Raw genomic sequence first — 26356 nt, 5'->3', positions numbered from 1 at the left:
CTAATGAAATGAGTTAGAACATACATTTCAAACCTGCAGGTCTTTGACATAGAGTAGAGCATAAACATCAAAAGAGGCAATTCCAATGGATATTGTGAGCGAAACGATCATTAGATGAAGTTAAAGAAAATCTTGAGCTCACCAATTACCAAATGTGAATTTATGCATACAAACCAAAAAATAACATGTACCTCATCTTTGTCCTGATGTTTTAAACTCCTTTTCATAGTTGGAATTAACAAAATTCATCTTCGTAGATCTATTAACAGAATTCTACATCCGACGAGTAGTGGCCTCACTTTCAGTATTATGCTATTTCGCATTCAACAACTTTGTGTTTCGCATTTGACATTAACTTATGTTGCAATAACTTTTTTTTGTTTTCGCAATTGCTTATTTGTAATTTTGCATTTGTTTGATAAGCTAAGTTAATCATTTCTATTTTTAGTTATATCTCTATGATTTTGGCCTTTTTATTGATAATTTGGTTTCAAAATGTCATGTAGGAAATTTAATAGAGAAGAATATACAATCAAACCAAAACTACCAACATAATTGTGTGTGCAGAGGTAGTTAGGATTGTTTGTGATTTCTAGAATAGGTAACACTTCGTTCAGTGCTTAAAATAAACCAATGTTTTCTATGTCTTGGACACTTGCCCACTTTTTTTGTTTAACCCATTAGAGGGCTTCCCTCTTGATGCAATAGACGGGTGAGAGGGAATGATGCAAGCGATACTTAATCTGGTCTGCTATATAAAAAAGGGTGCAACAAAAGTCATGGCCTGTCGATATTACCTCATGTCATTCTTGTTAATTCAAAAGGAATTTCATATCCTGAGTACGATTACCTTGGCGCATGTAGAGTGTTAGCAACCCTGGATTCTAACTAAAAACCTTATTCTTAGAGACCAAAATCCCTACATCTAGTGGTTCAGGGAGTGTGGATTGTACCCTATAGATACCCTTCATATACCCTTGAAAACAAGATAAGAATTCCCCAGTTACAAGATATCCATTTCTTCAAGGTAAGATCTGGCGTGCTTGTATCGTGGTGGGGAATCCAGTGTCACCAATATCTCTAGTTGTCCATTATGTCTAAGGTATTCTATCATAAGGGCCCATTGTATGGTTTCCTTTGTATCCTAAGTAGGCATGTACATGTCTTCTAATTGTTTGTAAATATTTTGATGTGCTAAACTAGTAGAGTGAATCTAAATTCAGGCTAGTCTACTCCCTTTCATAAATAACTCTGATGTTTGCAGTTTTTGAAAATCCATTACCCTTATAGTTTGTACTACTTTTTGAGTGTCTGATTTTCACTAAATGACCAAAAATCCCTTAAATAGATCAAAAATTTCCTAAAACTACAACAAAAACTCAAATTCTCATATTTGACCAGGCCCTGTTCCACATTTGACCTTTCCCCATTTCACATTTGACCTGTTGTCATTTTTCATTTGCACGATTAGTATTTTGCATTTGCCTAGTTAGTATTATGCATACGTCGGTCTCCTATATCTCATTTTTCTTGATAAAATTTTTTATTAGCCAGACAAAATTGGTGCTCAAGCAAACAATCCATAGGTCACTTTTGAAGTCCCATTTTGTGATCAAAAGTGTCTTTTAGAATCCTTGGTTTCCCATAGTAATTATCATTTTGCATCCTAGAATTATCTGCATCATCCAAAGATCAACTCTCAACATCAACCTAGAGAGTAATTGAAAACTAAAGACCTCTTTTCATTAGTCAATCCTCAAACAATCTAATGCCCCTACTCACAAGTCTAGTATAAGGTATCCATAATCAATCCTAGACTCATCCTAGATCAAAACAATCATTGATGCCTCTTGCACAATGTCCTCAACCTAGTCCTTTGATCTTGTCCCCATTAGTATTAGCATTGTCATATTAGTCATCATACCATCTCATTTAGAAGAGTCAATTAGCATGAACCAAGATGGTCTGACCTCATAGAGACATCTTTCTAGTCTTGCAACCCAACTTAGGATTCAACAACCATGAAGATATTATCTTGTCTGAATAACTTGCCTGGAGATTGAAGAGAAACACACCCCATTATATAGGAATTACTTTTGTCTTAGAAGAGGAAGAACAAAAAGCCCACCGAATTCAAGTCACGACTGAGAGAGAGAGAGATCCTTTAGTAGAGGCTTGAAAGTGTTTGATTTCAACAACAACCTCCTCCCCAAAACCTTCGGTAAAGTGTCTGGTCCAATTGTATGCATAATCCATCATCAAAAACCTTAGACATTTGCATTCAGTCCTTAGTGTTTCATAACTCATCATAGATATTTCATTGTGTCCATAGGAGTCCTTAAATGCCCAATACTTGCTCACAAAAGACCAAGAGTCAAATGAACCCAACTAATGATCCTACATTCAACCTAGCTAGCACCATGAACATGTTAGCTTACTCATGCAAACAACCTCAAAGAGGTACAACCTTACAATCAAACACCGACAACTTACCCTCACTAGATGTACTTCAACACAACCTGACAACTAAAGAGCTTGAGACTACACAGAAAGATCCTCATGTTATCACTATCCTCAATGCTCTCCTCAATCATGAGCGAGGCAAATATCTTTCATTGTGTTACAAAATGGGGCCAAGTTACCACCTAATTTTGATGTCACAACTATCTTACCAACTATAACCACACTAAACTCAAACATGAGTCAAACTTCAAGTCCATCTTCACAACAAACTTAAACACATGCTACATCTTCTAGTTGTACCCAAGGTACAATCCAAAACACACAAGAAACATCAACTCAAGCCACGATGGCTTCAACCCAAAGTTCAAATTATGGCATGACATCCACAAATGCCCAAATGAATAGAAACACTTCATCGCAAACAAATGCCAATACATTATCACAAACAATAGCTAGCACTTCTAACAACTCAACTAAAACTCTGGCTAGCATTTCTCAAATCCTTGCATTGACCAGTACCTCACAACCCTTGATATCAGTCCTCGTAGGGTCAACCTATAGTAACGAAAACTTGAATCAAGGTCCTAGTAACCCATTTGGTTTGACTCAATCCAATGTTATTATACACTTTTCCTATTTCTCTTCACCAAGCAATACTAGAAGTACACAACTCCACAACCATTCAACATTTTGACAGCCTCCTATGTACACTAATGTCAACCCTTTTGTCGGGAATCCTCATGTTACATACATGTCATCAACCCAAACAAATCTCTTTGTTCAACAAATTCATAACTTACATAGACAAGTAACAAATATTCAAACAAGCAACGTGAAAAACAATTATACCATGGAGGATCTTTGCCAGTATCCCTTCAATTGAACAATGTACATGCCACCTTTTCCCCTAAACCTTGAGACTCCTAAATTTGAGAAACACGAGGGTAAAGGTGACCTGAGGGACCACATTTAAGAATTCTTTACTACCTATATAGATTGTAGGGGATGATACCAATTTGATGCGTCTTTTTCCCCAAATTCTTAGTGGTCAAGCCTTGGAATGGTTTTCACATCTCCCCTCGGGGATAAGTTCGTGGGGAGAGTTGGTCAAGAAATTAATTGCACACTTTTCATATAATATATACAACCCTGTGATAGTGATGGACTTATGTGCTAACGAATAAAAGGAGGGAGTATAATTCGCCTCCTTCTTACAACTATGGCACTCGCTTGCTTGAATGAGTCCTTTCCATATCCTCGAAAAAGAACAGGTTGACATGTTCATAGAAAACCTTGTTGTCCAAAACAAGTATCCTTTGAAAATGTGATGTCTTAATTCATTTCATTAGCTAATATAGGATGGACTCAAGTGTGAAAATGTCCTCATCGAACAAGGTATCCTCAAAAATAACAAGGAGAGTAATTCAGCTAGTAACATGAGTAATGACAAGTCTAAGTTATAGCCAAAAAACAAGAATGTAACAAATGAAGAAGTGGTCGACGCCCGTGTGGTGAATAGGGCTCAACCTGTTGTCTCTTTACAAGTCCCTTCCAACACCTTTATGTTTAACAAGAACCAATCTATCAACAACATGGTTTCTACAAATACAATGCAATCTAATACCACCCGGCCACCAAGGAACAACAACCCAAAGCGAAACTATACACCCATCAAAGAATCTATCAAATCCATACTTATGAAGTTGATCTAGGCAAACGTGATAATGATGTATCAAGAGGCATGTCGGATAAGGGTCTTTCATTGGGTACAAGATAGGCCAGGGGATAAGTATTGGTTATGAAGGTAAGAATAGACATCCTTGTACCACGATGAGTTTAGACCAACAATCACACAAGCGCATTCTGATTGGGGGACATCATAAGTGAGGACCATTAGCTTCTCTACTAAGAACTCAAAATGTCTCACATTACTCAACATGTGCAGTAAAGACCCCACTATTCCTATTGTATTTTTTGCTTTGCTTTGGATACAAGGAACTTGATCAAAGATGATATGATCAAATTATTACTTAAAATAATCTACCATATGCTTGTTGGGATCCAAGAACACTGAGAGGGGGGGTGAATCAGTGTTCTACCAGAATGGAGAAAATTAACTTTATTAACACAACAACTTAGCAACCAGTAAACATAAAAGCATATAACAATGAGTAACAATGCAACCACAAAGATGAGCACCATAACACCATATATTTATACATGGAAAACCTCAAAGAGGAAAAACCATGGTGGGATTGGGCACAGACAATATCTATCCACTGATTAGATGAATAAATATTACAATAAGGGACCTGCACATGCAGGAAGGCTAGTAGCCTAGAGCACACTGCTCATCACAAAAGGAGCCTCCCTGACTATAGAAAACATCGAACTACAATCTAGAGTGAAGATTGAACTGCAATAATAGCATCTCCTATGCCTAAGTACATTTCTTGTTAAGCTCAATACCAGAGGCCTTAAACCTCTTCCACAAACCCAACTGGATCACCTATGATCGACCAAAACCTCTGCATATGATTACAACACTATTTGCACACAGATAATACTATATCCCATACTCAAGATCTATAAAGAGATCTTACATCTTATTTATAGCAACCCAAGACCTAAATAGTTAGGTCGGCCAACTAAAAGATAATACAATAGATCCATTACATAATCATGCAATCCAATGATAAACCAAGTCGGCCTAACACCGAAACAACATAATCCAAACAATAAATCCAACTGGTGAGGCATCGGGAGCATCAACCAACACGTTACACAAATTGGTTCATAACCTAGTAGAATAAGATTAAGATAGAATAGGTCTGGTCCTAAATGCAAACACCACCGATCAACTGGAACATGATCAAGATAATCATCAACATCTTGATAACCTTATAGAAGCCACACCAACACCACTTATTAGATTCATCAAAAGATCATCAAAGTGATATCGGTAAAACCCTTACCGTTGACCAAAAGGCTTACTAGAATAAATGATCGCATCCAGATCATCAAATCCTAAACCAACTGAATGTGATATGCATCAGGATCTCATGAATAACCAATCCAAGCCAATACCACAAGATGGACGAAATCGGAGAATACCGGAGATGGTCTCTAGATCAATATCATAATCTAACCACTCTACTGGAAGTTGGTAGACAACAAAACAGCTAGTGTTGACATGAATGAAAAAACATCAATGCAAGTAGAGGATAACTCCTTCCCATGGAGAGCTCGCATGGAGGAGGAGAAGGCGGCAATGGTAGAATTCAAATTTTGAATTCTCTACAAAGCAGGAACTCTGGTTCCAATGGAGGAAGTGATCAGATCGATGGAGCTGGCCAGATGGGGGAGAAGGACAAGCCTCCAGATATTCTACAGGCTGACGATACTCTGCCAGAGAATAATGCGGGTCCTAGAAATGCAGTTGGGGGGTCCAGCCCATCTGAAGCAATTTGTGAGATTGGACAAGAAACTAGAAAGTGGTCAACCCTATTTGGAACTAGACCTTCTAGGAAATCTTCCCTACCTCCTATCAAGAATATATTGGATTCGAATGGTGGTAAGTTTTCCATCTCTATCCCTAACTCGATTGTGGATCATAACATAAGTAGCATGTCGAACTCTCTGGTGGGTAAATTTATGGGACCAAGTCCAAACATTGAGGTTGTTAGGGCCTATGTTAAACGGAAATGGGCTTTGAAAGGAAATGTTGAAATTTTGGCTCTGCCCAAAGGTCTTCTCACCTTTTCTTTTTCATGTAATGAAGACAAAATAAGGATTCTCTATGGTATCCCTTGGTTGGTTGGAAAGACAGCTCTGGTCCTCCAGAAATGGCATCCGAATCTAAATATGAGTGATTCTCTTCTGGTGCAATTCCTAGTTTGGGTTAAGTTACTAGGTTTGCCTCTTGAGTATTGGCCAGAAAGTATTTTCTCAGGTATAGCAAGCTCTTTTGGTGAGATTCTCTCAATAGATCCAGTCACAGCTTCAAGAAGGAGGCTCACTCATGCCAGATTTTGTGTAGGGATCGCCCACGATGCAGATATGCCTGGGCAGATAGATATTGTGTCAAAGTTGGGAACTTGGAAATAATAGATTGAATATGAATCCATCCCCTTTGCTTGCTTCCACTAAAAAAAATCTGGTAACTGAGCTAAAAATTGTCCTCTAAAGCTTAAAGGGGAGAATAAGCAAGCCAAAACTATAGTAGAAAGTAGAAAGGCTCTGGAGAAAAAGGTATGGCAAGTCAAAAATTTAGAAAATAAGGAAACTGGCCTAGTTGATATCAACTATTTTAGACCCCTGGGGGGGAGAATAAGGATGTGGCCTCTATCTCTAAACATCTCCCCCCCCCCAAGAAGCTCTGAGGAAGGAACGAATGAAAGCAAACAACCCCCTAGGGGGGTGGATCTGAAGAGAGGAAATAATAGATCAGAATGAATCTTCTAAAGAAAAGACCTAGATGGTAATTGCTGACACCTTGTCCAGTAAGGAAGCTTCCAATGAAGAGGATCAGAAAGATAAGGATATTAAGTAAGTGGAACAATCTGAGGAAGGGGAGATCATTGGCTCACAAGAAGAAAAAACTGACTCTTCCCCTCTCACAATCAGTTCTGATTTGCAAGAGGCCCAGAAATGTGCTATATTGGGTCTGAACCTTTCGGATTTAGATCAAGCCTCTAAAATAGTCAATAGCTCTTCACATGATTCCAGATCACCTAAATGGGGTAATGAAGAAGAAATTTCTAGAATCCTTAGCATTCCTGAAGCGGTTTTTGAGAAAGAAGCCGAATGGAAAATTCCAAAACACATGAACAAAAAAGGATCCACTCCCTCTGCCACCCAATTAAGGAATTCTAGTAGAATTGCTCAAGTTGATGTAGGGTATGTCTTCTCATCTCTAGGATGACCTTCAAACCATAAAGTTAGAGATAAGGAGGCCAATAAGAACATAGAAGATGGGACTCAGAGGACTCTGAAGGAGTTAGGAACTGGTAAGTAATCATGAAGCTTGTTTCTTGGAATATTAGGGGACTTAATAATCCCCACAAGCATGATATTATTAGGAATATGATTAGGGATAGTAAACCTGTAATTTTTTGTATTCAAGAAACTAAGATGAGTAGAGATAAGGTTGAAGCTTTGAATTTCTTTAAATTTGGGAGCATCTATGAAGGTAACTCGAAAGGTGGCTCTAGAGGCATTGCAACAATTTGGAATCTCAATAGTGTTAGAGGTCAAGTTCTTATTCAAGAAAGAATTTTTTCTTGCATTAAATTTGAGCATTTAAAAGATGAAACCTCTTGGGTCCTCACAAACATTTATGCTCCTAACATCTTGAAAGCCAGAAGCATTTTTTGGAAAAAACTTATGGAAATAAGGGACAGCTTCAAGAACCTCAGTTGGCTGGTCATGGGAGACTTCAACACCCCATTGAGAGAGGAGGAAAAATTTGGTGGAATCCCTTCTTAGTTGGATAGTAGACTAGCCCTCATGGATTTTATAAACACTCAGGCTCTTAATGATGTGGAGATGCAGGGTTTCAATTACACTTGGACTAACAGGAGGGCTGGAAATGACCTTATTCAAGTTTTCCTTTATAGGGCTCTTATTTCTGATGATTGGTATAGACACTACTTTTATTCTCTATCTACTCATATTCATGTTGGATCTGACCACTATCCCATAACTCTTATTGCTGACCCCATAAATAGGAGAAGGCATTGTCCTTTTAGGTTTGAAAAAATGTGGACTTTACATCCGGATCTAACCCACAAAATTCAAGAATGCTGGAACATTCAAGTTGAGGGTACTGCCATGTATAGAGTTGTGAAGAAACTTAAAAGCATAAAAGACAACATAAGGACTTGGAATAAATCCAGCTTTGGGAATATTTTTTAGGCCATAGGAAAAATTCAGGAAGACCTCATAAAATACAGGTCCAAATCCAGAAGGATGGATTCTCTACTCTGACTATTGTTGAAGAAAATGAGATCCTCAAAAGATACCATGAAATCATTGCTAAAGAAGAAGCTTTTTAGAAGCAGACGTCTAGATGTATTTGGCTGAAGGAAGGAGATAAGAATACTAGATTCTTCCATATGTTGACAATCAAACATAAAGTGGCTAATAGGATAAAAAAATTGATGGTGGACAATGCGGAGCTGGTTAAGGAGGAGGAGATAAGAAATGAGGCCAAAAGTTTCTTCTCTGATCTTCTTTGTAGGGATCAAAGCTTGGATGATGATGTTCAAAAATCCTTACTTCAGAACATTCCTTGCCTTATTGATGAGCAAAAGAATGCTTTCTTAACTTCCATCCCATTGAATTTGGAGATCAGAACTGTTGTCTTTTCTTTTGAAGGCAACAAAGCCCCTGGACCCGATGGCTTCCCTATGTTCTTTTTCCAAGAGTTCTGGGATATTGTTCGGAAAGATGTCTCAAATGGGGTTAAATAATTTTATGGGGCTAGAAAACTTCTGAAAGAAATTAATGGCACCTTCATTTCTTTGATCCCCAAAATTCAAGGTGATGATTCCATGGATAAGTTCAGGCCAATCAGTTTATGCAACTCTTTTTATAAGATAATTTCCAAGGTCCTAATCTCTAGACTATTGAATGTCCTTCCATCTTTGATCATTCATCAGCAAAATGGTTTTGTGCCAGGAAGGCAAATTCTTGATTCCATCATAACTGTCCATGAGAACATCCATTCCCTTGTTATGGCTAAGAAGCAGGGTTTTATTCTCAAGCTTGATCTATCTAAGGCCTATGATCGGGTCGATTGGTCTTTCCTCATGAAGGTCCTTTTGGCTTTTGGCTTCTCTATCAAATTTGTGGACCCCTTCAAGAAGCTTATCTCCTCTACCTCCTTTTTTGTTCTTGTTAATGGATCTCCCTCCTCCTTTAAAGCCTCTAGAGGATTGAGGCAAGGGGACCCCATCTCCCCTATTCTCTTCATAATTATGGCTGAATGTTTTGGTAGGTCCATGGAAAGCATGGTGACTAGAGGTATTTTTAAAGGTCTCCAACCCTCCTCTACAGATCATACTTGCTTCCACCAGCAATTTGTGGATGGCACCATCATTATGGGGAGCTCAAGCATTTTGGAAGCCAGAATCCTAAAGGACACCCTTTGCAAGTTTGCATTTGCTTCTGGCCAGCTTATCAACTGGGTTAAATGTGAAGTTTTTTTCATCAACACTCCTGAGTGAAGACAACATAGAATTAGTAGAATTCTGGAATGTTGGATTGTTGATCTCCCTACTAACTACCTAGGCCTCCCCCTGGGCATTGCTCCACCTGATTCCTTTTGGAGTTCTTTGGTGGATAAATTTCAAAGAAAGCTTGCTTGCCGGAAAGGTTCTCTCCTAATTCAGGCTAGCAAGCTACAAATTCTTAAAGCATCCCTTCAAAGCATTCCTATTTATGCCCTCAATCTCTTTAGAATTCCAGTTAAGTTTGCTGATGCTATTGAAAAAATTCAAAAAATAATTCTTTAGTTTGGGGTAGAGGAAAAGAAAAGAATGGCATTAGTGGCTTGGGACAAGGTTTGTAGATTGAAAAGCAAAGGTGGTTTGGGCCTGAGGAGAATCTGGACCCTCAATGAAGCTCTTTTGTCTAAACAGGTTTGGAGATTGTTCCACTCTGACAGTGAGTGGTGTAAAATTTGGAGAAGTAAGTATCCTCTTTTGTCTTCTTCTCTTTTCTCTTTCATTAATTTTGATTTCAGTATCAACGAGTCTCACATTTGGAATCATGCCTCTAAGTGTAAAGACATCATTTCCAAAGGGGTGAAATAGAGAGTTGGTAATGGTAGGAAAGTTAGATTTTGGGAAGATCCCTAGTTGCTTGATAAGCCTTGTTGGAAATCCCTGATTGGGCCCCTTTTTCTACCCCCTATAAAAGAGTCTTCGATTCTTTGGTTGAGGGGTATTGGATAGGTGATAAATGGCAGAACATTGAAGGTATTCACCCTGACCTCATCAATCTCAAGAAACACCTGTCTTCTGCTTGGTTGAACAATGAGGAAGATACTCTTATTTGGAAGTTTTAACCCAAAGGAACCATTACTATTTCTTCTATGTATGGAGTGCTATCCCCAACCCGCTCAGAGAATTCCTTCTGGTCTAAAGCCTGGATAAAGGGTCTTATCCCAAAGATCAATATTTTCTACTGGACCATCCTCCAAACCAAAATTTTGACTTTAGACAGCCTGAAGGTTGGAGGTTTTATCCTCCCAAATAGGTGTTCTTTATGTCTTGAGGAGGAAGAGTCTATGGACCATTTGGCAATCCACTGTTCTTTCACTGCTTCAATTTGGGAAATTTTTCTTAAGAATTTTTGTATGGAATGGGTGTTTCCTAACTCTATCCAAGATTTGTTTCATTCTTGGAGTTATCATTGGTCTAATCCCACTATGAGATCTTTGTGGCAGCTCTCACTCCCTCACATTTTGTGGGGGATCTGGAAAGAAAGAAACAACCGCATCTTCAGGGATACTTCTCTCACTGAGGCTGTTGTTTTTCAGAAAATTCAAAGGGCTATTGTGGAGAACATTGGGATAATTGGAGAACCATGTAATCCTGTCAACCCCATGGAAACTCATATACTCAACTCCTGGAATCTGAAGAGTGTTGTTAGTACTGATTCTAAACAAAGCAAGAGACTTGAAGCTAAATGGCACTCTCCCCCTCATGGATTTCTCAAAATCAACTTTGACGGAGTTGCCAAAGGAAACCCTGGCCTAGTGGGATGTGGTGCAATTCTCAAAGACGAAAATGGCATTTGTAAGGAAATGATTGTTGTTCCTATAGGTTGCCAAACTAACCACATGGCGGAAGCTATGGCTTCTCTCCAAGGCATTCTCCTGGCTAAAAGGTGGAATTGTCCCTATCTATGGGTTGAGGGGGACTCTAATAATATCATTAAATGCCTTAAAGGAATTTCTAAGCCCTCGTGGACTATCAACAACATTATAAAGGTTGCTAGAGATCTCATCAAAACCTTCGATAAATGTTTTATTTCCCACATTTATCATGAAGCAAATGGCCCCACTGATTGGGCAGCCAATGTGGCGATCACTCATAACAACATGGTTACCTAGAAGGGTGAGGAGGATCTCCTCAATGACACCAGATCAATCATTTTCATGGATCGATATAACTGCACTCCAAAGATCATAAATGGATAAAATAATGATTAATAGTATTACTTGGAGGGCTATTACTACTTATCATTATATCAGTAGCATTAATGACAAGATGAATGCCACCTTTTCCCATCCTTTCTGGGTATTTGGGGTCGCTTTGAGAAATTTCTTTCCTATAGCTTTCTGCAACTCTCAATTTTTTGTTTTGAGCTGTAAAAATATGGGAGATAATAGGCATCGCTATGAGCCTAGTAACTATAAGGAGTGGAAACAAAAGGAGGAAGTTGGATGATCTTAGAGAAGTGCTGGATTTCAAAGTATATGGAGAGACTCCATGGGAGGGATGCCAAAATCACCAATTTTTTCTGCAAAAATTGGAGAAAGGGCACCCTGAAGATGGGAGATCAAACTATCTCCATTGATGAAGACCTCATTGCTTAGGTGATGGGTCTTCATAGGGAAGGAAGCAATTTCTATAGGGACAGAAAGCTTAGCAAGGAAGCCATTGAGAGATACCCTGAAATGGAAAAGGAGAAGAAGTGTTTGGTTAAGCTAAGCAAGACCTACTACCCTCCTAGGGCATTTGCTAACCCTTGGAGGGAGGTTTTGTTTTCGATTATGCGATACATTACCTTGGATGGTAGATTCACCAAAGTGTATGGCTATCATTTTGTGCTACTCAACCATTTCAAGTATGATGAAAAAGTTAACATACCCTGTTTCCTGATTTGTTCATTGAATGCTACTATTAAAGCCCATAGATAGAACCCTAAGGGAGATACAGCCATGCACCAAGGTCTTATGGTTTTAATCTATGACCATTTAAAAGCTAACCAAATTTCCCGCCCCCAACCTTCTATCTCTGATTCTAAGGAAGGGTTAGATTCTGATTTTTCTATGGGTGATGAGTCTGAAAGTGATTTGAAAAGTGAGACAAAGGAGAGTCTGGAAGACTCTAAAGATGAACTTGGTAATAAAATGAAACAGGTGAGCATTAAGCCGTCCTCTTCTAAGGGAAAGAAAAAAAGCAAAGAGAAGGTCTTCCAGATTCACTCCTCCTCAGAGGAGGAGGTCTCTGAGGACTCTAAGAAGGATGAATCCCAGTCCCCTCAGAAAAAGAAAACTAAAACTTCCATTCAGAAAAGGAACAAACAAAAAAGGCAAGACAATTATGAGTTGGAATTGGAGGATAAAGTGCAAAGAAAGGATCCCAACATTGACCAAAAAGTGGAGGAGGAGATTACGGGGGAAGGTTTCAACTAGAGGGTTCATGGAAATGTCGAACAAATCACTAGTGGAGATGTTCCCAATAATGAACAGGCCAATGCTGGTGAGAAAATCCCCCCTTCAAATCCTCCTACCAAGGGTTTGAAAGGGTTTGTGGACACCCTTGACTGGTTAATTAACATTCACAAGAAAGTTGTGGAGGATAATAAGAAGTTGAGCCACAGGGTTCAAATTCTGGAGACAATCAATATTGGTGAAGGTAAATCCATGGTTGAATATGTTGATGAATTGGGTAAAACTATTGCCAAAGCTGAAGAGATTAGGGATGCTTTCAACCCAAGATTTGAGCAAGTGGAGAAGGACATGGAAAATATAAAAACCAATGACAATGCTACGGACCAAAGAATGGCGGAAACTGACAATGAATTCAACAAAATTGAAACCTGCCTCAGAAGCATTGTTGAACAAAGCCATAACATTATGAAGGCCTTGGCTAACAACACCAAAATTCTTATCAGCAAGCTAGAGAATGAGAAGGATCCCTGGAGCTAGAACCTGACATGGAAGATATGGGAGAGGTGCAAGGACCTAGAACAAGGACCAAAGGCAAGAAGATGGAGAAAAAGCCAAACAAGGAAATTGAAGAACTCAAAGTTGCTTCAGCAAACTATGACTTGTTGGTCACTAAGGCGGTTGATCTTCTTAAGTCTTTGTAGTTGTTGTTTGTTGTTTAGGTCTTTAAATTGGTTTTTTTTCTTTGTTGTTTCTTTCTTTTGTTGTTCGTTCAGTTTACTGGCCTTCTTGCCAATCTTTTGTATGTTGTTTCATTGCTAGTCTTGTTGCTCTATGTTGAACTATCTTATGCTCCTTTGTTAAAGGTTTTGGGTCCTTGAAACCTATTTTTCATATTAATCAAGATAAAACATCAATGCAACACATAACAAATTCCTCCATATTGCCAACAATCTCTCCCTTTGGCATTGATGGCAACACTAGATGTGAAAAACATCCAAGTGCCAAGAAAATGCCAAACAAGTCTCCCCAAATGGAAGACATCCAACAAACTCTCTGAGAAGATATGAAAATGAAGTTCTAAATCAAAAACCAAACTCCCCCTAAGAATGATATCATAGTAAAGCTCTATTTTTCACATTTATCTCACCCCCTTTTACATCAATGCCAGAAATCTGACATAAACATCAAAGAAAAATCACAAAACTTCTGAGCCACACAGCTGACTACTCCCATTGAGTAGTAGCATCAACACATCAATTCAGAATGAATGAAAGCACTGATAAATGCATATCGGACTAATACCAATCAGCATCACTCAAGTCTCTACTGGAGGGGCAAAAACTCCCAATCTATCTCTGAAGTACTCAAATTACTCCTTAGGCAAATGTTTAGTGAAGATATTTGCAATCTGCTCTTTAGTGTTCACATAAACCAGTCTGACTTAATTTGCTTCCACCTTCTCCTTCAAAAAATTATACTTGATAGAAATGTGCTTAGTCTTAGAATGAAATACCGAATTCTTTGATATGTCAATAGAAGCAGAGTTATCATAGTGAATAAATAATGGTTCATTACAATCAACCCTTATATCCTTCAACATTTGCTTCATCCATAAAATGTGTGTACAGTTAGTAGCAGCAGCAACATACTCAGATTCAGAAGTAGATAAAGAAGTACGTGATTGCTTCTTGTTGATTCATGAAACAATTTTCTTCCCAAGAAATAAAGCTCCACCAAATGTGCTCTTCCAGTCATCAACATCTCCAACCCAATCAGCATTTGTATATGCACATAGAGTAAAGTCATCATCTTTAGGATACCACAAACTATACTCAGTTGTTCCTTGCAAATACCTGAAAATTCTTTTCACCGCACACTCATGATTCTCTCTAGGATCACTCTGATATCTTGTTCATTATATCCAGTCTAGTCTGAGTCAAATATAACAAACCTCCAATCATAGATTTGTACCTTGTAGGATTTATCAGAGCTGATACATCTTTCTTTGTCAATTTCTCACTTGTAACCATAGGGGTACCAACTGGTTTAGAATTTTCCACACCAAATTTATTCAACAACTCTCTAGCATACTTAGTTTGACAAATGAAAATATATTTATCATTATGAGTAATTTGCAAACCTAAGAAAAATTTCATCTCCCCAATCATAGACATCTCAAATTAATTCTTCATATTTTCAGAGAATTTCATGCATAATTTATCCTCACCTCTAAAAATGATATCATCAATAAATACTTCAACAATCAATATGTCATCATCAGTGATCTTATAATATAAGTTACTGTGAGCATTACCTTTAGTGAAACCAAGCTTCAAAAGATATTTGTCCAATCTGGCATACCAAGCTCTAGGGGCTTGTTTCAATCCATATAACACTTTCCTTAACAGCTCCAATCCTAGATACTGGAGAAAAAGTCTCGTCATAATCAATTCCTTCCTTATGAGAATATCCTTTACAGACCAATCTAGCCTTGTTCCTCACAACTTGTCCATCCTCATTCAATTTGTTCCTAAAAACCCATTTAGTTCCAATAACATTCTTATTTTTAGGCCAGGGATCTAAAGTCCATGTGTTGTTCTTTTCAATCTAATATAATTCCTCTTCCATAGCTTTCATCCAACATTCATCTTTACAAGCTTCAATAATTGATGCCAGTACTTTTAAAGAAATTAAGCATACCTCATCAGCTGCCAACCTTCTTCTTGTCCAATTATATGATCTTTTGAATTATTAAACCTTACATACCTAGGAGTCTTCTAACTTTATGTTCCTCTGCTCTAATCTTCAGTCACTGTTCATTTTTCTGATACTGCTGGAGTAACTGGTTCAATATTTTGTTCTGGTACAGGTGCTACCGATTCAGTTATAACCATTTCTACTTCCAGTTCTCTCTCATAAGTTCTGATTTGACCTCTATTTTTCTCATCCACTTTGACATTTGCACTCTTCACAATTCTCTGTAATCTTTTATTATATATGCTTTTCTTTCATTTGAATAACCAGTAAATTTCATTCATCACATCTAGGATCAAACTTCCAATTCACTACTAGAGATTCTGAAATACTTAACTATAGATGTATGACCAAACCATGACTCATAAAGTGACTTACTGGTAAACCAAACCAGATCTAAGATCAAAGATCCAAAATCCAACAAATCTTTTCTAGTTAACCTTCAAACTGACTTCTCCAAGATCTGAAACAAGCTTTCAGACCACTACCAAGGGCAATTCAAGATATGTCATTAATTTTCCTCCCCCTAAGGCAAATGCCTTAGTTACCGGATGAGTTTCCTATCGGTGCAGGAACATTTTGCTCTACAAGTTGAGTAACCAGGGCATATGCTTCAGTCGGATGAACATCTAGGGCATTTGATTTTACTGATTGATCCTCATACTTCATAACCCACTTTTTCTCATGCTCCTTTTGAACATCATCAACCTTCGTCTTTCCCTTCTCATTAGATTTATCACTTCCAACCAATAGGTTCTTGCTTCTACAAAATTTAGTAATATGTCCTACTTTGTTGCATGCATAACAATTAACGTTGTTCTTCTGAATTTCCTTACTAAGTCCTTGACCATTCCTTGACCTACATTGATTATCCATATGTCTAAACTTTCCACATGCATGACATCTCACATTCATTCTACAATCTTTTGTCCTATGACCATACTTATTACACTTTGAAGACTAACCAGGAACAACATTATTATTCTTATTTTCTCTATTCCTGCATTGACTTGCTCTATGACCAAACTTATTGCAAACAAATCATCTACCATTAAATTTATGTGCATTGGGATTCCTTACTAGTGATTTTTTATTTCGGTTGACCTTCTGATCAGATGTGTCATCCTGATTTGCAGTATAGGAGCTTTCTCCATGCACAAATCCAAGACCTCTAGTGTCTCCAGTGTCTCTTTGATCCTTCAATAATTCCTCAAGCTTAGCAAAACTAACCTTGAACTTATCTTTTTACTCATTTGCAACATCCATATCTCCTCTTAGGATTATCATCACTCTCTCCAACTCTTGCTCATTGTTCTATGATTGCACCAATTCAGTTCTTAATATATCATTCTCATGTGCCAACTAATGCATTACTCAAATCTATCTTTCAAAGATATAGAAATTTTTTCTTCATTCTTCTTCCCATCTTCAATCTCCTTAGACATCCTCATAGTCATGGCTTGCATTTCATTCTTCATGACACCATTCTCCTGACTCAGCTTCTAACACAATTACTTTAAAGCATTCTTCTCTCCATCATCCTGATTTTGCAATTGATCACACAGTTCCTTCCTTTTAGCTTGGGAAAATGTCAACCTATCCTACAGAGTAAAAATAAATTCCTTCGCATATCTCAACTCATCTTGTGACTTCATGTTCCTCAACCATTCAACATCATAGTATTCAAGTGTTACTTGAGGTTTCTTCCTCAAACTTATCTCCATAGATTCCCGATACAGGATCTTCCTCAAGCTATTAGACTTACTCTAAGGCACCAAGCTCTGATACCAATTGTTGGTATCCAAGAACACTGATAGGGGGGGTGAATCATTGTTCTACTGAAATGGAGAAATTAAAATTTATTAACACAACAACTTAGCAACCAGTGAACATAAAAGCATATAGCAATGAGTAACAATGAAACCACAAAGATGAACACCATAACACCATAGATTTATACGTTGAAAACCTCAAAGAGGAAAAACCATGGTGGGATTGGACACCCACAATATCTATCCACTGATTAGATGAATAAATATTACAATAAGGGACCTACACATGCAGGAAAGCCAATAGCCTAGAGCACACTGCTCATCATAAAAGGAGCCTAATTGATTACAGAAAATATCAAACTACAATCTGGAGTGAAGCTTGAACTACAAGAATAGCATCTCCTATTTTTTAGTACAATTCTGATTAAGCTCAATACCGGAGCCCTTAAAACTCTTCCACATACCCAATTCGATCACTATGATAGAACAAAACCTCTATTAGACAGTTCAATTAACCAGAAGACACCTAAGAGGGGGGGCGAATTAGTTGTCACTAGATCACTGGAACCTTAAGCAATTAAAACTTTAATATCAAAATACATAATATCAATACCGAAATACTTAAACCAATTATCGAAATAGCAGATATACCAATTAAGCACAAGCAACAATTAGAGAATAGATACCATCCACATGACACCAAGATTTATACGTGGAAAACTCATTAAAGAAAAAACCATGGTGGGAAGCCTACCCATAGTCAGATAATACTTCTGTAGTAAGTATGTGATTACAAATTGATGGGCCTGCACTTGTAGGAAGGCCAACATCCTAGAACACATTGCTAATTACAAAAAGAGTCTCACTGACTACATAAAAATCTAGACTACAATCCGGAAGGAAGAATGATCTGCAATGATAGCATCTCTAATGCCTGAGTATAGTTTCAGTTAAGCTCAATATCGGAGGACTTAATCCTCTTACATAAACCCCACTCCTTCACCAATGATTGACCAAATCCTCTGCATGAATGATTATTACAGTATTCGCTCCTATACCATCCTTATATATTATCTACAATGAGATCTTACATCATATATATACAAACCCTCGACCATAAACAATAAGGTCGGCCACCAGACAATAAAGCAATTACATAATTATAAAACATATCGGCCTGAGACCAAACAAATAATATCCAACCCATAAGACATATCGGAAACACGTCGAGAAGACCAATCAACACATTACATTAAGTCAATTCATAACCTAGATAGTACCAAACCCAATGTAGGTCCACACACGCTAAAGAAATGATCTCAATCAGCTAAGTCTCAAACATGATCACCATTAGCATCCTAAATCTCTACTTATAAGTCGCACCAACACCACTTATGCATAATATCAAAAGATCTTCAACAAAGCTCTACCAATGAAACCCTCACCGGATCAACAAACCAAGCTTACCAGCATATAAGATATCATCTGATCACCAAATCAAAACCAACTACCTAAACATGAATCTGAGTAGCATGAATAGCATATCTAAGTCAATTCCATAAGTCAAAGCATATCGGAGTATATCGGATCATCATGATCTAACCAACCAGAAACCAATCAACCTACCGGGACCAGAAGGATATTGGTAAAGAAGCCAAAACAGCTAGTGTTGACATCAATGACAAAACATCAATGCAACACATAATCAATTCCTCCAAATGGCCAACAATCTCCCCCTTTGGCATTGATGGCAACACTAAATGTGAAAAACATCCAAGTGCCAAGAAATGCCAAACAAATCTCCCACACAAGAATATAGCAATGAAGTTTTGATCCATACTCTCCCTGTAGATGATATCTCAGTTAAGTTCAGCAAATTTCTCCCCCTAATGTATATAAATCCTTAAGTTTTTCAAATGAATATCTCTCCCCCTTTAACATCAATGCCAGAAATCTGACATAAATATTAAAGCAAAATCATAAACCATAGAATCACAAGACTAACTACTCCCCCTGAGTAGTAGCATTACCACATCAATCTAGAATGAATAATAGTTCTGATAATGCATACCAGACTCATGCCAAATAGCATCAATCATTTTTATGTTGGAGGGGCAGAAATCCCTAATCTGTCTCTAAGGTAATCAAATGATTCTTTAGGCAAAGCTTTAGTGAAGATGTCTGCAATCTTCTATTTAGTATTCACATAAACCAATCTAACTTCATTTTTTTCCACCTTCTCCTTCAAAAAGTTATACTTGATATATATGCACTTTGTCTTAGAGTGAAATGCCAGATTCTTTGATATGTCTATAGAAGCAGAGTTATCACAATGAATAATTATCGGTTCATTGCAATGCACTTTTATGTCCTTCAACATTTTCTTCATCTATAGAAATTGTGTATAGTTAGTAGCAGCAGAAACATACTCAGCTTCAGCAGTAGATAAAGAAGTACATGAATTTTTCTTGCTAATCCATGAAATAAGTTTCTTTCCAAAAAAGAAAGCTCCATCGGAAGTACTTTTCTGGTCATCAACATCACCTACCCAATCTGCATCTGTATATGCACATAAAGTAAAGTCATCATCTTTAGGGTACCAAAAACCATATTCAAATGTTCCTTGTAAGTATCTAAAAATCCTTTTCATCCCACTCTCATTATTTTCTCTAGGATCACTTTGATATCTTGATGCAATGCAAACAACATTCATTATGTTCGGTCTAGTCTGAGTCAAATATAGCAGACCTCCAATCACAGACTTGTATCTTGTTGGATTTGTCGGTGCAGATTCATCTTTATTTATCAATTTCTCACTTGTAACCATAGGAGTAGTAACCAGTTTAGAATTTTCCATACCAAATTTCCTCAACATCTCCCTAGCATACTTAGTTTGATAGATGAAAATACCTTTATCAGTCTGAGTAATCTGTAAACCTAAGAAAAATTTCATTTCCCCAAACATAGACATCTCAAATTCTTTCTCCATATTGTTAAAAAATTCCATGCACAACTTATCTTCACCTCCAAAAATGATGTCATCAACAAAGACCTCAATAATCAGTATATTATCATCAGTGACTTTATAATATAGATTATTGTCAACATTACCTTTAGTGAAACCAAGCTTTAAAATATATTTGTCCAACCTTGCACACCAAGCTCTAGGTGCTTGTTTCAACCTATATAAGGTTTTCTTTAACCTTCAAACCATTTTTTTATCATCTGAAAGTGAAAAACCATTAGGTTGCTCAATATAAACTTCCTCATCAAGATCCCCATTTAGAAAAGAACACTTAACATCCATTTGATAAACCTTATAGTTTTTATGTACAACATAGGCAAGAAATAATCTTGCAGCTTCAATCCTAGCTACAGGTACAAAAGTTTCACCATAATCATTTCCTTCCATCTGAGAATATCCTTTACAAACCAATATATCTTTATTCCTCACAACTTTTCCATCTTCATTTAATTTATTCCTAAAAACCTATTTAGTTCCAATAACATTCTTATTTTTAGGCCGAGGAACTAAAATCCATGTGTTATTCTTTTCTATCTAATATAATTCTTCTTCCATAGCTTCCATCCAACATTCATCTTTACATGCTTCAATTACTGATACCAGTTCAACTTGAGAAATTAAGCATACATCATTAGTTGCCAATCTTCTTCTTGTCATCACTCCATTATTTTTATCCCCAATGATCTGATCTTCTGAGTGATTCAACCTTACATACCTATGAGTCTCTTGACTCTTTGTTATTCTTCCCTATTCTTCAGTTACTGTTGAATTTTCTAATACTGCCAGAGTAACTGGTTCAACATTTTGTTTTGGTAAAGGTGTTACCGATTCAGTTATGATCATTTCCACTGCCGGTTCTTTCTCATAAATTCTAATTTGACTTCTATTTTGCTCATTAACCTTGACATTAGCACTCTCCACAATTCTCTGCAATCTTTTGTTATAACATCTATATGCTTTACTTTCATTAGAATAACCAATAAATATTCCTTCATCACATCTAGGGTCAAATTTGCCAATGAAATCATCTCTCTTGATATAACATTTACCACCAAAGATTCTGAAGTACTTAACAATAGGTGTATTGCCAAACCATAATTCATAAGGTTTCTTACCGATTTCTCCTTTTATATGAACTTTGTTGAATGTATAAACCGGTGTGCTCACTGCTTCTCTCCAATAGATATGAGATAGATTATCTTCCATCATCATGGTTCTAGCAGCATCCAAGATAGTTTTGTTCTTTCTTTTCACAACTCCATTCTGCTGAGGTGTCCGGGGAGCTGAAATTTTTCTCCTTATGCCATGCTTCTCACAAAAGTTATTAAAGTCACCGGATGTGAATTCTCCACCATGATCTGACCTTAAGCACTTAATCTTCAATCATGTCTTAATTTCAACCTTATCTTTAAACATTTTAAACTGTTCAAAAGCCTCAGATTTTTCCCTTACAAAAGTAACCCACATCATTCCAGAATAGTCATCAATGATTAGCATAAAATATCTATCACCTTGAAAAAATTTGATTCTAGCAAAGCCACACAAATCAATATGAATAAAATCAAGAACATCATTAGATTTGTCTTGTATACTCTTAAAAGAGGTTCTGACATGTTTTCCATTTGACATTCCTTACATACCGGATTATAGGGCTTCACAATCTTAGGTATATCTCTAGCTGCCTTAGTTGAACTAATCTTTACCATGCAATCAAAATTCACATGACATAGCCTTTTATGCCAAAGCCAAATCTCATCAATTTGTGCAATCAAACATGTCTTCGCACCGGAATTTAAATGAAATATATTACCTTTTTCCTGAGTACCGGTTGCAATCTCCAATCCAGATCTATTAATGATCTTGCATTTTCCATCCTTGAATTGTAATTGAAATCCCTTATCCACCAACTATCCTACACTCAAAAGATTATGCCTCAAACCTTCACCATAATAAACATTATCAGTATTGGTCTTACCATCTAATGATATAGTTCCTCTTCCTTTGATCATGCATGCTTTGTCATCTCCAAATCTAACTAGACCGCCATCAAATTCTTGCAAAGATAGAAACTTCCTTTTATCTCCAGTCATATGATGTGAACATCCACTGTCTATTACCCATTCATCCTTATCTTCAATTTTAGCAGCAAGGGCCTTTTCTTCAGGTACATTCTCTTCCAATGCCGGAACATCTTCCTTGATAGCCAGGAACACCCATTCCTTTCCATTGCCAAAACCACTAGCAGAGTCTTGTGTCGGTTCATCATCAGAATCAGTCACACCTTCCTCATCTACAAAGTAACATGATTTATCTTTGTTTTTCTTGTACTTATGCTTGTTCTGATATCCAGGGTTAGGCTTAAAATATCTTCTAGCTCTTTCTTCAAATCTTGAATTCCTTTCAGGATATCTAGATGCATAATGACCTATCTTATTACATGCAAAACATTTAAAAGGTGATTTTTCTTCATACTTACTTCCTACCAGTTCTTTAGGTACTCTTCTAGAAAATAGGGCTTCAAGTTGCTCAAATTCTTCATCTTCCCTTTTCATATCATCCAATTCGTTTGCATACAAAGCTTTCCAATCTTGCTTGTCGGTTGATTATGTAAATGCATGAAAAGCAAGTTCAAGCTTCACAACTCTAGAAGGTCCAAATTCTTCAAGATCAAAAGCAGATAAATTCCCAACCAAGGTATCCCTATTGATAGAAGTATTTTTCATCATCCTTAATTCATTAATTGTAGTAGCCTTCATCTTGTAAGTTGGTGGTAAAGCTCTCAAAACTTTAGAAACTATTTCATCTTCACTCAGAGATCCACCACAACATTGAATTCCCATAACAATTTCATTTACCCTTTCCATGAATGCAGTAATCCTTTCATCTTCTTCCATCTTCAAATTTTCATATCTCACCCGGTAACCATCAAGTTTAGCGATCTTAATAGTAGGGTCAGCTTCATTTAGAGTCTCCATCTTGTCCCATATAGATTTTCCTGATGATTTGTCAGTCAATCCCATTATTTGTTCATCAGAAAGTGCACACAAGAGGGCTTCTCTATCTCTACAATCATTCTCAAGCTCCTTATCCAAGTTTGTCGAAGGAGGATTTCCAGATGCCAAATTAAAAGGTGTTACTCCATTCTCAGTGATCTCCCAAATTTCCTTACCAAGACATCTCAGATGAGTCTGCATCTGAATCTTCCATACTCTATAATTTGTTCCATCAAGCCTAGGAATTTCTCTCTAGAAGATAGTTGCAGTTGAACTAGATGAACTTGAACTGTTAGACACCAGAGGATCTTCCTCAAGCGGTTAAGCTTCTACAAAGAGGACCAAAGATCTGATACCAATTGTTAGATAGTTCAAATAACCAGAAGACAACTAAGAGTGATGGGTGAATCAGTTGTCACCAGATTATCAGAACCTTAGGCAATTAAAGCTTTAATACCAGAACACATAAGATCAATACCAGGATACTTAAACCAATTACCAAAATAGAAGATATAACAATTAAGAACAAGAAACAATTAGAGAATAAATACCATCCACATGACACCAAGATTTGTATGTGGAAACCTAGTAAAGGGAAAAATTGTGGTGGGAACCCCACCCACAATCAGATAATGCTTCTATAGTAAGTATGTGATTAAAAATTGATGGTCCTGCACTTGTAGGAAGGCCAACAGCCTATAACACACTACTCATTACAAAAGGGGTCTCACTGACTACATAAAAATCTATACTATAATCCGAAAGCAAGAATGAACTGCAATGAGAGCATCTCTAATGCCTGAGTACAGTTCCAGTTAAGCTCAATACCAGAGGACTTAATCCTCTTGCATAAACCCCAATCCATCACCAATGATCGACCAAATCCTCTGCATGAATGATTATTACATTTTTCGCTCCTATACCATCCTTATATATTATCTACAATGAGATCTTACATCATATATATACAAACCCTCAACCATAAACAATAAGTTCAGCCACCAAACAATAAAGAAATTACATAATTATAAAACATGTCAGTCTGAGACCAAACAAATAATATCCAACCCATAAGACATCCCAGAAATACATCGAGAAGACCAATAAACACGTTACATTAAATCGGTCCATAACCTAGATAGTACCAGACCCAATTTAGGTCCACACATGCTAAAGCAATGATCCCAATCAGCCAAGTCTCAAACATGATCACCATCAGCATCCTCAATCTCTACTTAGAATTCACACCAACACCACTTATGCATAATATCAAAAGATCTTCAACAAAGCTCTATCGGTGAAACCCTAACTGGATCAACAAACCAAGCTTACCAGCATATAAGATAGCATCCAATTACCAAATCAAAACCAACTGACTAAACATGAATATGAGTAGCATGAATAGTAGATCTAATCCAATTCCATAAGCCAAAGCATACCAGAGTATACTAGATCATCATGATCTCACCATCCAGAAACCAATCAATCTATCGGGACCAGAAGGATATTGGTAAAGTAGCCAAAATAGCTGGTGTTGACATCAATGCAACACATAATCAATTCCTACAAATGGCCAACAACCTCTACATCTGATTACAACATTATTCACACATGGATAATCCTATATCCCATAAACCCACAATCTAAAAAGGGATCTTACATCATATTTATACCAACCCAGGACCTAAACAATTAGGTCGACTGCTTACAAGATAATACAATAGATCTGTTACATAATCCCACAAACCAATAATAAACCAAGTTGGCCTAAGACCGAAACAACATAATTCAAACAATAAATCCAACCTATGACACATCGGGAGCATCAACCAACACGTTACACAAACCAGTCCATAACCTAGTAGAATAAGATTAAGATAGAATAGGTCTGGTCCTAAATGCAAACGCCATCGATCAACTAGAACATGAACAAGATAACCATCACCATCCTGATAACCTTCTAGAAGCCACACCAACACCACTTATTGGATTCATTAAAATATCTTCATCAAAGTGTTGCCAATAAAACCCTTACTAGTGACAAAAAGGCTTACTAGAACAAATGATATCATCTAGATCATCAAATCCTGAACCAATTGAATGTGATACACATTAGGAACACATGAATAGCCAATCCAAACCAATACCACAAGCCGGACCAAATCGGAGAATACCAAAAATGGTCTCCATATTAATATCATAATCCAACCACTCTACCAGAATTCGGTATATAGAAGAACAACTATTGTTGACATCAATGACAAAACATCAATGCAATAGATAATCAATTCCTCCAAATTTCCAACAATGCTTGTATGGAAACAAATTGTTGTTTTTGGTTAAGTAAACATCATTGACCTGCTTTATTACTAGTTGAGAGTCTCCATACACATGAAGGTCCTTAATTTTTCACTAAATCGATGTACGAAGCCCAATGATGAGAGCCTCATATTCTGTCATGTTATTTATGCAGGGGAAATTGATTTTGTAAGACTTCGGGATTGCATTCCCTTATGGTTTTATATATAGGACTCCTAACCCCACTCCATGGTTAGTATAAGATCCATCAAAGTACAATTTCCACTTTATGGAGGCATCTATGGTGAATACTAATTCATCAAGAAAACCAAACAGTACAAGATGGTCCACTGGAATCAAAGCTTCTGCCAGTTGATCTGTTATTATTTGTCCCTTAATGACCTTCCTATTCACATACTTGGTGTCAAACTCACTAAGGATCATAACCCATTTAGCTAGCTTGCCAATGAGAGCTGCATTTTTCAGGAGATACTTAAGTGGATCTATGCTTACGATGAGATTTACTTTATGACTTAGCATGTAATACCACAAATTTTGTAATGTAAAGATAATGGCAAAGCATGCATGTTCAATAGGAGTACAATTCAGTTCATATCCAACCAATGTTATACTAATATAGTAA

The sequence above is a fragment of the Cryptomeria japonica genome, chromosome 10 (genome assembly GCF_030272615.1).
Source record: "Cryptomeria japonica chromosome 10, Sugi_1.0, whole genome shotgun sequence".
Lineage (NCBI taxonomy): Eukaryota > Viridiplantae > Streptophyta > Pinopsida > Cupressales > Cupressaceae > Cryptomeria > Cryptomeria japonica.
The sequence above is the reverse complement of the archived record's forward strand: the minus strand, read 5'-3'. Positions refer to the sequence as shown.